Consider the following 12,343-nt stretch of genomic DNA (forward strand, 5'->3'; position numbering starts at 1 on the left):
ATTGCCACAGATTCCTACGTGGTATGGAAAGCACTGGGCATTGGCAGCATGCCAATGAACACTTGAGCAAAAAGCCATGTGAAGCTTTCTTTCCCCCCTCCCGCACACATATATATAGAAGCAGAACCATAGTTAATATAATTTTGATTTTACTGGGCAAGTTTACAAGATCAATGCTGTTGACACATGGGAAAGAGTTTTTAGAGGCAGGCTGACAAAACTCTTGCAATGGAATGATTTTCAACTGAAACACAGGATTTTTATGCTGGACTGAATTCCGCTAACAAGCACTTATGGACTCTGGCTCTGACAGCTGTGTAACCCTCCATGCCAATACATTTTTGTTCTGTGATGGCTGTGCCTAAGAGAGATATGAACATTCTTCTGTGTTCTTATCTTTGCTTATGCACTGCTCAGTGAGAGGTGGTATACAGACAGATATATTATTTTCACAGTCTATTTCTTTTGCCTTTTTTCCATGAGAAAAAGACATTGCACACCCCATAGTGGTCCAGGTGTGCTTCCGCTCCATTGGCACGTTGTTACCTAACTTTGGGCAAAGCTTAATCATTGTCTGAGGAGGAATTGTCTTCACACAGGCTGTGTCCAGACTCAGGGGTTTTTTCGAAAAAAGTAGCTTTTCGAAAAAACCTCACCTGCGTCTAGACTGCAGCCGCGTTCTTTCGAAATTAAATCGAAAGAACGCGGCTTTTCTTTCGATGGCGGTAAACCTCAATTTACGAGGAAGAACGCCTTCTTTCGAAAGTTCCTCTTTCGAAAGAAGGCGTTCTTGAATGTAAATAGGGCTTCTTCGAAAGAGAGCATCCAGACTCACTGGATGCTTTCTTTCGAAAAAGCAAGCCGCTTTTTCGAAAGTTCAACGTGCAGTCTAGACGCTCTCTTTCGAAAGAGGCTTGCAGTCTAGACATAGCCTCAGAGTACCCCCGTAGGCAGCTCTTTCCCTTAAGACATAGTTCAACATCCTTGTGTCCAGGATACCTGCTGGAATAAAACCTGTCTTGCTCGAAAGCAGAATTCATGTAGAAAAAAACAGATACAAAACAGGCGTTCTTGTGACACAAGCCACGGCTCTTCATTGAGAGCACTTATAGCTGCTCTGCTTCATCACCCAAGCTTATTACCACTTCTCCCAACTACCTGTAACCTTTTCCCCAAGACAAAGGATGTTTTCACGCTGGTAGATAAAAACAGAAAACCCAGATAGATTTTAAGAAGTGAACCACAAAGCATGTGCTATGGGACTCCCTGTACATATTTATTTCACAAATACAAAGGAGCACGCATGGTCCTGCATTTTGGTTTGTAAAACTTAACAAATGAGTCCCCAGGCTGCTAACCAGTTAGGATCACACACTTTTATATATACTTTTAGGTACTACAGTGCCTCGCCTCTTACAGCATTCCAACCCAGCTGATCCAAAAGCGTAAATCTCCATTTGGCAGGGGCTGAGTTACCTGGACAGAAGCGAAGTCTCATAAAATGGCAGAATTCCAGTGTCAACCATTTGGTCTTCCAAGAGTTCACTTTTGTCCACTATTCCTCTACTTCGTTCCATTTTTATCTCTTTTGGAGCTACCCTGATTGATCCAGTTGACAATCAGATGCTTGGTCTTTAAACATAAATTATTTCCAAATAAACTTAAAATTGAAATTTGAGGCTATGACCCTGTAGTATAATACTACGGTTTCTCCATTACTTTAGTGCTACACAATGGAAACCTTTCTATGTGATTGAATAATTACACTGCACCTGTGGGCATCAATCTGGAAAGCATTGACACGTAGCAGCACTGAACTTAATGAGATTACTCATGTGCCTAAGTATTTGCAGAAGCCTGAAAGACTTCAGTTGAAAGCAGAAAAGTAGTGTGTGTTAGCTAAAGTGTCTATGGTACAGAAGGAAATTATACCAAATCACTAAACTTTTGCAACATGAAGCCCAAATACAATATCTGAATTCAAAAGCAGCGTAAATAGAAAGACACTCGTGTGTTCCTGAAAGCGGAGTATATAAACCTACCAATATTTGGAGGATATTTTTTCAAAGTCTTATGGCAGATATTGTAGAAATTTAAAATGATCTTCAAAATTTGAGTTTATCATTCCTTTAAGATGCTAAATGTTCCACAGCGATTGAGAATGAAAATGCCTTCTAGCATCAACAACTTCAAAAGAAGCAAAACTACCCAGGATGGAAGGTTAAAAATAGAAAATTTTGTAAAGACTTATATTAAAGAGAGTCTAGTTTAGGCTTTCAATTTGCTGTTAAATGGTGGGCTTCCAACTAAATATTTTAATTTTGCAGCTTTTTCTAAACAGCTGTGATTACAAATCACTGTGTCCAATTTCATTTGTTAATCATGTTTATGTAAATGTGGTTAAAGATATAAAAAAATGAAGAAAGTAACATTACATGGGATAAATCCAGCTGAAACAGACACTTTTGCTTTGAGGTATTTAAGCATTATATAAAATCATGGTTCTTGGATAAATCAAGAAAACTCTATGTTGGCCAAACATTGATTTCAATGGGAGCTGTGTTGGGAGCATGTTAAGAGATTTTGAAAATCTCATGCCTCAGGTGTGAGGGCCAAATCCTGCCACATGTAAACAGCGCTCCTCACACAAATTGGTGTTGGGATTGATCCTGACATGGGCTGGGGCTGGACTTGATGACCTCCTGAGGGCTCTTCCAGCTCTATGATTCTAAATGGAACCATTGGGTTCAAGGTGACAGCTCTTTACAACATATTTAGTGTATTGGTCTTGAAGATAATTTTTTGTAAAATTTGATCTATATACAATAATATGATGTTAATATATTGACTATGGAGCACTAGGCTTGAAGAAGTGAGGGCTGATCAGGTGACATACCTGTCAGGGGGTATGTCTACACTACCACCCTAGTTCAAAATAGGGTGGTTAATGTAGGCAACCGGAGTTGCAACCGGGATTTGAATTTGCATGTTCCACGAGGAGTAACAGTTGTTCGGAATAGGAAGCCTAATCCAAACTACCTAGTTCATGCCGCGTGTAGCCATGGGCACGGAGTCCGAACTAGCGGACATTTAAAAATGGCGGCGCCCGGCAACATGCAAATGAAGCCCGGGAAATTCAAATCCCGGGCTTCATTTGCAACTCTGGTTGCCTACATTAACCACCCTAGTTCGAACTAGGGTGGTAGTGTAGACATACCCAGGTATATTTGTCACTTAATATCAATATATAAAAGATATTACCACGTTCTCTTAGACCCCCCCCAACAATGTACATACATATGCATGAGCACAACTTTACTCACGTGAATAGTCCTGCTGAATTTAGGATCCAGACAGGTTAATAGATTCCAAAACCAAAAGGGACCACAGCAATTATTTAATCTGCTCGCCTGCATAACACAGGTCATAGAAATCGCTCCATCCCTCCAAAAAGTTGTTTTACAATTATATATATATTTGTCGGATTGCAACCTCCATTTGAAGTAGATATTCTCTCATCATTTGCAAGTATCTCTGATCAAATTGAATATAATGTTTCCTTTTACCCTGATTTGTATGCGCCACTATAATTGCAGAACTGGTGGACACTTCTTCCAAAAGTAGACAGCGTTGCCTCCATTCCTCTTTATTTCTCTACTGTCCCAGCACCATTCCCCCTACCCCTGCCACAAAAAAGTGGTGGTGGTGGGGATCTTGTGCTTGCAAATACCTGCACATTTCTCTGTGGGCTCTGGCTCAGGAATTTTGCTGTGGCAGGACTAATTAAACATAGACCAAACATTTTTTTGTCCAACCTGTTCTGAAAAGCAACTAAAGATTCCACCACCTCCGTTGGAAATCTATTACCTATACTTATAGTGAGAAAGTTTTTCCTAATATCTCACCAAAATCCCTTGCTGTAGATTAAACCCATTACTTCTTGACAGGGGCAATGGGTATGTGCAGGGGAAGGGAGGGAACAAAAGGGCACATGCCCCCCAAATACCATGGCGGGGGGCTAATGCTGGCCATAGGAATCCTCCCTCCCCCATGCACTCACTGGCAGCAGCAAGAGGAAGTGTAGTGATGTGGCCCTAGCTTGCCCAGTTCTCCAGGTGTGTCACTCAGGGAATGAATTGGCTGGAAGAGGCCCTTGTTTCTTGACCTGCCTTCAGTGGCCCTGGAGAACAGTTGATTAGTATCTTTTATAAAACACATTTAACATATTTGAAAACTTATTAGATCCTCCCTCAGTCTTATTTTCTTCAGTCTAAACAGTACGTGGTTTCTTTTAAACCTTATGAAGTTTTCTAAACCTGTTATCATTTTTGAGGATGACCTCTAGACTCGCTCCAGTATGTCCATATCATGGGCCATACAGAATTGGACACAGTACTCTTGCTGAGGCTCAGTCAGTACTAAGCAGTGTGGAATAATTACCTTCCATGTCTAACATGCAATACTCCTGTTAATATACTATAGAATAGTATCTTTTTTTCACAACTCCACCACTTCTATTTTTTGATGCCCGTTCAGCTTCTGTTCCAACTTATTTTCCCCATTTTCAGCAGTTCTATCACCTAGGCAGATACACCCTATTTTGAAGTTGTGCATTTAATTTTTTCTTCCTAAGGGAAGTATTTTGCATTGGCCTTCACTGAATTTCATGTTGTTGATTTCAAATCAGTTCTCCAATTGGTCACGGTCATTTGGAATTGTAATTCTGTCCTCCAGAGTACTTGCAACCCCTCCCAACCAGCTGGGTGTCATTTGCAAATTTTATAATCATACTCTCCTCACCATTATTTAAGTTGTTTCATGAGATAATGAAGATAATGAAGAGTGTCCTAACCGGGACACAGTTTGACAGTGAACCATTGATAACTATATTTTGAGTAGGGCCTTTCAAGCAGTTTGCACTGATCATATAGTACAGTACTTTCACCTAATTTACATTTCCCTAGTTTTCTTATGAGAAAGCCATATGGGACTCTCATCAAAAGATTTACTAAAATCAAGATATATACCATATATGGCTTCTCCTTCATCCATTAGGCCAGTGACCCTGTCAAAGAAGGACATTATGTTGGTTCGGCATGATTTGTTTTATATAATCCTATTATTCTCTGGGTGATTACAGACTGATTGTTTAACAGTTTGTATAGTATCTTTGCAGGTCTTGGAGTTAGAGTAGCTGGTCTGTAATTCCTCAGATTTTCTTTGTTTCCCTTTTAAAGATAGATATTGTTTGTCTTTCTCCAGTCCTTTGCTACCTCACCTCTCCTTCATGAGTTCTTAAATATAATTACTAATGGTTCCAGCTTTGCTTCAGCTAGTTCTTTAAGTACTCTACGGGTATGTCTAGACTACCGCGTTTTGTCGACGGAAGTTTTGTCGACAGATACTGTCGACAAAACTTCCATAGACAAAGAGCGTCCAGACACATTGAGTTCTGTCGACAAAACAAGCTGCTTTGTCGACAGAACTCCGTAGTCTGGACGCAGTGTTACAGGCAATAACACCTTCTGTCAACGGAGTTCTGTCGACAGAAGGTGTTATGCCTCGTAAAATGAGGTATACCAGCGTCGACAAAACTGCTGAGTTCTGTTGACGTTATGTCGACAGAACTCAGCGGTAGTGTAGACGCTGATGTAGTTTTGTCGACAAAAGTCCACTTTTGTCAACAAAACTAGGTAGTCTAGACACACCCTAAGATAATTTTTGCAGGTCCCATACACATGGATACATTTAAATAATCTTTACTTTGTTCTTTCCCTATTTCTGCTTGCATCTCTTCCTCATTGTTAATATTAATTGTGTTGAATATCTGTTCACTATTACACTTTTTAAGAGAAGTCTGAAGCAAAATAAGCATTAAAACCTTCAGCCTTGTTGATGACATCAGTTATTAGCTCTCCTTCCTCTCCAAGAACAGGACCTACACTTTCCTTTATCTTTCTCTTGCACCTAATATATTTAAAGAACCTCTTTTTAATGCCATATATGTCCTGTGCTAAGTACAACTTATTTCATGCCTTAGCTAGTTTGATTTTGTTCCTACATGCCTGTGCTATTCTTTTCAACTCTTCCTTAGAAATCAGTCCATGTTTCCACTTTTTGTAGGATTCCTCTTCGATTTTCAGGTCTTTAAATAAGAATTTGTATCAGCCTTGTACTATTCTTCCTATCTTTCCTTTGCACTGTGACAGTTTGCTGTTGTGTCTTCAGTATTGAGTCATGGAGAAACTGCCAGCTCTCCTGAACTCTTTTTTTCCCTTAGATTTTCTCCCCAGGGGATCTTACCTCTCAGTTCTCTGAGTTTGTTAAAGTCAGATTTCTGCTTCTTACTCCTTACTTTCCTTAAATCTATCATTTCATGATCATTTTCACACAAATTGCCTTCTACCTTCAGATTCGCTACCAATTCCATAGAATCAAAATAACTGCCTCTCTGGGTATTTCCATTACTTTCTGAAACAAAAAAAGTGCTCTCAACTCCTTCTATGAATACAACGAACATTTTGCATTTCTTATGTTATTTTCCAAAAAGATAACTGGGTAGTTAATGTCCCCCATGGCCACAAGGTCTTGTATTTTAGATACTTATTATGTGTTCTAATACTTCATCTACCTCCTGGACCCCACCATCATGTCACCCTTATTTTCACCCAGAGTCTTTCACCTCGTCTCTCATCTCCTTCTGAATCACAGAACAAATGTAAATATTCTTGATGTAGAGTGCAGCATCTCTTCTTTTTTCACCTGGTCTTTGATGAACAAGTTATACTAAGCTATACCATCTTTACCAATAGTCTAGTTATGAGAATCTGTGATGCCAATTAGTTTATCACCCAGTGATTTCCTTCACGTTGCTCCTATGACCCTATTGTAATTTCCCATGTCCTCGACAAATATCTATCTCTAAATATCACTTTTTTAATGCTGACCTTCGGACTTTTTTCACTTGATCCCCTTGAATGTATAGAAGCATAGAACAATAGAACTGGAAGGGACCTCGAGAGGCCATCGAGTCGAGTCCCCTGCCCTCAATGGCAGGACCCATTACTGTCTACCATCCCTGATAGATGTCTATCTAACCTGCTCCTAAATATCTCCAAGGGGATGTCTACACTACCACCCTAGTTCGAACTAGGGTGGTTAATATAGGCAACCGGAGTTGCAAATGAAGCCCGGGATTTGAAATTCCCGGACTTCATTTGCATATTGCCGGGCGCCGCCATTTTTAAATGTCCACTAGTTGACTCCGTGCCCGTGGCTACACGCGGCACGAACTAGGTAGATCGGATGAGGCTTCCTATTCTGAACTACCGTTACTCCTCGTGGAACGAGGTGTACCGGTAGTTCGGAATAGGAAGCCTAATCCAAACTACCTAGTTCATGCCGCGTGTAGCCGCGGGCATGGAGTCCGAACTAGCCGGCATTTAAAAATGGCGGCGCCCGGCAATATGCAAATGAAGCCCGGGAAATTCAAATCCCGGGCTTCATTTGCAACTCCGGTTGCCTACATTAACCACCCTAGTTCAAACTAGGGTGGTAGTGTAGACATACCCCAAGAGATGTAGATTCCATAGCCTCCCTAGGCAACTTATTCCAGTGTTTAACCACTCTGACAGGAAGTTTTTTCCTATTGTCCAATCTAAACCTCCCTTGCTGCAGTTTAAGCCCATTCCTCCTTGTCCTATCCTCGGAGGCCAAGGAGAACCATTTTTCTCCCTCCTCCTTGAGACACCCTTTTAGATACCTGACAACTGCTATCATATCCCCTCTCAGTCTTCTCCTTTCCAAACTAAACAAACCCAATTCTTTCAGTCTTCCCTTATAGGTCATATTCTCTAGACCTTTAATCATTCTTGTTGTTCTTCTCTGGACCTTCTCCAGTTTCTCCACATCTTCCTTGAAATGTGGCGCCCAGAATTGGATAAAATACTCCAATTGAGGCCTACCTAGCACAGAATAGAGTAGAAGAATGACTTCTCATGTCTTGCTCACAACACTCCTGTTAATGCATCCCAGAATCATGTTTGTTTTTTTTGCAACAGCGTCACACTGTTGACTCATACTTAACTTGTGGTCCACTATGACCTCTAGATCCCTTTCTGCAGTACTCCTTCCTAAACAGTCACTTCCCATTGTGTATGTGTGAGACTGATTTTTCCTTTGCAAGTGGAGCACTTTGCATTTGTCCTTATTAAACTTCATCCTATTTACCTCAGATCATTTCTCCAGTTTGTAATCTAAAGCCTTTCTCACTGGACTGGCAATCTGGTGCATGAAGATGCTCTTCCCATTCTAGATCAGGTGCCCCATCTCTTCTGAGCAGAACTATTTTCTAAGACAGCATCCCACAGCCCAAGAAAAGAAAGCCCTCCTGTCATACCAATTGTTCAGCCACACAGGATTCACATGCCTCTGCCTGAGCCCTGAACATGGATGAGAACAGAATGTATGCCCTCTCTCCTTGACCCTCTGGACCTTTCTGTCAGAGATACTGTCAGGTAATATATCCAGACTGTGCCCTTATTTCACTGGTGATGTGGATTTGTCCAGAGAAATTTTGGACAAGTCCAGCTTATTATTTTAGGACACCATGTCCCAGTTTCAGAACTTTGAACAGGAAACAACAAGTATTTCAGATTGTGTGGTGTAGTAATAATAGTTCTATATTTTCTGTTGTATTAGTCACCTAAGCTCTGACTTCTCAGATACCAATAACCTATTGGGAGATAACAACTACCTTTGACACCATTTGGACTTTAAAGGAATTTGAGTGTCTCCAGTATCTTGCAAAAGGCTAATTTAGAATCTCATAGGACTTCCTCTGTGCTGATCATATCTGCTCAAAGTCTTTTACAGTCTCATTTAAACCCAAAGCTGCTTCCCCTCCGAAAACTTACTAGCTCTCAACACAATTTACTATTCTGTCTTATAGCCAAGTCCAATTTTTAGTATAATGCTTTTACTATTTGCAGTGCCTCCCAAAAGGATTTTCCCCACAGTGCTCTGTTTAAGTTTACAAGAGCCTTCATATCCCCCAATATTAGACTTTTTTGCCTCCTTAAGTATGTCGGAGGCCACAGGGGTCATCTTTAATTTATTTGATATTTCTCCCCAAATGGAATACATGTTAGGGTCATGGCCATAACACAGAATTTATTTTCCACTTCCTTTCACGTAAGCCCAGCATGTCTTATTGTGTATTTCGGTTTTCTGCAATGTAGCAAAAATCCAGTAAGCATTAAAGAGTTCTCCTGCTGCATATGTATAGTTAACCTTTCATCTCACTTTGATGTACTTCATATTTTGTGCTATCCCTTTCACTTGCTGTGATGTCCCTATAATTAAAACCCTGGCTACAAAGCTTTCTTTAGTTAGAACTTGATACTGTAGGGTAGAGATGAGGAACATCAGGCCCAGGGGCCAGATACAGCCCCCGGCTTGCCTAGATCCGACCCCCAAGACTCAGCATCCTCCCAGCATTGGGGAGCCCACACTGTTGCTCCAGCCTCCTCCCCTCCCCCTCCCATTGTCCCCTGTGGGACTGGAGCACACAAAATTTACTAGCCCGTGGCAGCCTAGGCTCCAGTATGCCAGGGGAATGTGGGGAGCATCATTCTCCTTCTTCAGTCAGGGGCCACGTCAGTGAAGTTTTTTTTGTAACAAAAAAAAAAAAAACCCACTTCTCCTTTGTGTGCAGCCCCTGACTGACTTTTTTGTTGGTCAGTGGCCCCTGATCCAAAAAGGTCCGCTACCCCTGCTGTAGGTTACAGAATGATTTTCTGGCCCAGGGAATCTCGGGGAACCTTAACTATGTTGCATATGTTGTATATCAATATAGAAAGATACAGAACATAACATCCAAAGATAATACATTTTGTATAGAATCATAGAATCATAGGACTGGAAGGGACCTCGAGAGGTCATCGAGTCCAGCCCCCCGCCCTCAAGGCAGGACCAAGCTCTGTCTACACCATCCCTGACAGATGTCTATCTAACCTGTTCTTAAATATCTCCAGAGAGGGAGATTCCACCACCTCCCTTGGCAATTTATTCCAATATTTGACCACTCTGACAGTTAGGATTTTTTTCCCAATGTCCAATCTAAACCTCCCCTGCTGCACTTTAAGCACTCCTTGTCCTGTCCTCAGAAACCAAGAGGAACAAATTTTCTCCTTCCTCCTTGTGACACCCTTTTAGATATTTGAAAACCGCTATCATGTCCCCCCTTAATCTTCTTTTTAACAAACTAAACAAGCCCAGTTCATGAAGCCTGGCTTCATAGGTCATGTTCTCTAGACCTTTAATCATTCTTGTTGCTCTTCTCTGTACCCTTTCCAATTTCTCCACACCTTTCTTGAAATGTGGCGCTCAGAACAGGACACAGTACTCCAGCTGAGGCCTAACTAGTGCAGAGTAGAGCGGCAGAATGACTTCACGAGTTTTGCTTACAACACACCTGTTGATACAACCTAGAATCATATTTGCTTTTTTTGCAACAGCATCACACTGTTGACTCATATTCAACTTGGGGTCCACTATGACCCCTAGATCCCTTTCCGCCATGCTCCTTCCTAGACAGTCGCTTCCCATCTTGTATGTATGGAACTGATTGTTCCTTCCTAAGTGGAGCACTTTGCATTTCTCTTTATTAAACTTCATCCTGTTTACCTCTGACCATTTCTCTAACTTGCTAAGGTCAGTTTGAATTATGTCCCTATCCTCCAAAGAAGTTGCAACCCCACCCAGTTTGGAATCATCTGCAAACTTAATAAGCGTACTCTCTATCCCAATATCTACATCATTGATGAAGATATTGAACAGTACGGGTCCCAAAACAGACCCTTGCGGAACTCCACTTGTTATCCCTTTCCAGCAGGAATTAGCACCGTTAACAACAACTCTCTGACTACGGTTATCCAGCCAATTATGCACCCACCTTATCATGGCCCTATCTAAGTTATATTTGCCTAGTTTATCAATAAGAATATCATGCGAGACCGTATCAAATGCCTTACTAAAGTCTAGGTATATGACATCCACCACTTCTCCCTTATCCACAAGGCTCGTTATCCTATCAAAGAAAGCTATCAGATTAGTTTGGCATGACTTGTTCTTCACAAACCCATGCTGGCTATTTCCTATCGCTTTATTACCTTCCAGGTGTTTGCATATGATTTCCTTAATTACCTGCTCCATTATCTTCCCTGGGACAGACGTTAAACTGACCGGTCTGTAGTTTCCTGGGTTGTTCTTATTCCCCTTTTTATAGATGGGCACAATATTTGCCCTTTTCCAGTCTTCTGGAATCTCCCGTCTTCCATGATTTTTCAAAGATCATAGCTAAAGGCTCAGATACCTCCTCTATCAGCTCCTTGAGTATCCTGGGATGCATTTCATCAGGACCTGGTGACTTGCTGACATCTAACTTTCCTAAGTGATTTTTAACTTGTTCTTTGTGTATCCTATCTTCTAAACTTACCCTCTCTCTGCTTGTATTCACTACGTTAGGCACACCTCCAGACTTCTCGGTGAAGACCGAAACAAAGAAGTCATTGAGCATCTCTGCCATTTCCAAGTTTCCTGTTACTGCTTCTCCCTCCTCACTGAGCAGTGGGCCTACCCTGTCCTTGGTCTTCCTCTTGCTTCTAATGTATTTATAAAAGGTCTTCTTGTTTCCCTTTATGCCTGTAGCTAGTTTGATCTCATTTTGTGCCTTTGCCTTTCTAATCTTGCCCCTGCATTCCCGTGTTGCTTGCCTATATTCTTCCTTTGTTATTTGTCCTAGTTTCCATTTTTTATAGGACTCCTTTTTTATTTTGAGATCATGCAAGATCTCCTTGTTAAGCCAAGCTGGTCTTTTGCCATATTTTCTATCTTTCCTACACAGCGGAATTGTTTGCTTTTGGGCCCTTAACAACGTCCCTTTGAAATACTTCCAACTCTCCTCAGTTGTTTTTCCCTTCAGTCTTGCTTCCCATGGGACCTTACCTACAAGTTCTTTGAGCTAATCAAAATCTGCCTTCCTGAAATCCATTACCTCAATTGTGCTGGTCTCCCTTCTACCTTTCCTTAAGATCATGAGCTCTATTATTTCATGATCACTGTCCCCCATACTGTCTTCCACTTTCAAGTTCTCAACTAGTTCCTCCCTATTTGTTAAAATCAAATCCAGAACAGCTTCTCCTCTGGTAGCTTTTTCAACCTTCTGAAACAGAAAGTTGTCTCCAATGCAGTCCAGAAACTTATTGGATAGCCTGTGCCCTGCTGTGTTAGTTTCCCAACATATGTCTGGATAGTTGAAGTCCCCCATCACCAAGTATGATAA

The 12,343-nt window shown here is 41.3% G+C and overlaps 1 long non-coding RNA gene across 1 annotated transcript in view; it reads right to left on the minus strand.

Moving 5' to 3' along the window:
- Positions 1–12,343, minus strand: part of LOC142830319 (uncharacterized) — a 114,002-nt gene that overhangs the window by 29,686 nt on the left and 71,973 nt on the right. The gene's annotated exons all lie outside the window — the stretch shown is intronic.

Source organism: Pelodiscus sinensis, chromosome 7 (assembly GCF_052426305.1).
Source record: "Pelodiscus sinensis isolate ZL-2025 chromosome 7, ASM5242630v1, whole genome shotgun sequence".
NCBI lineage: Eukaryota > Metazoa > Chordata > Testudines > Trionychidae > Pelodiscus > Pelodiscus sinensis.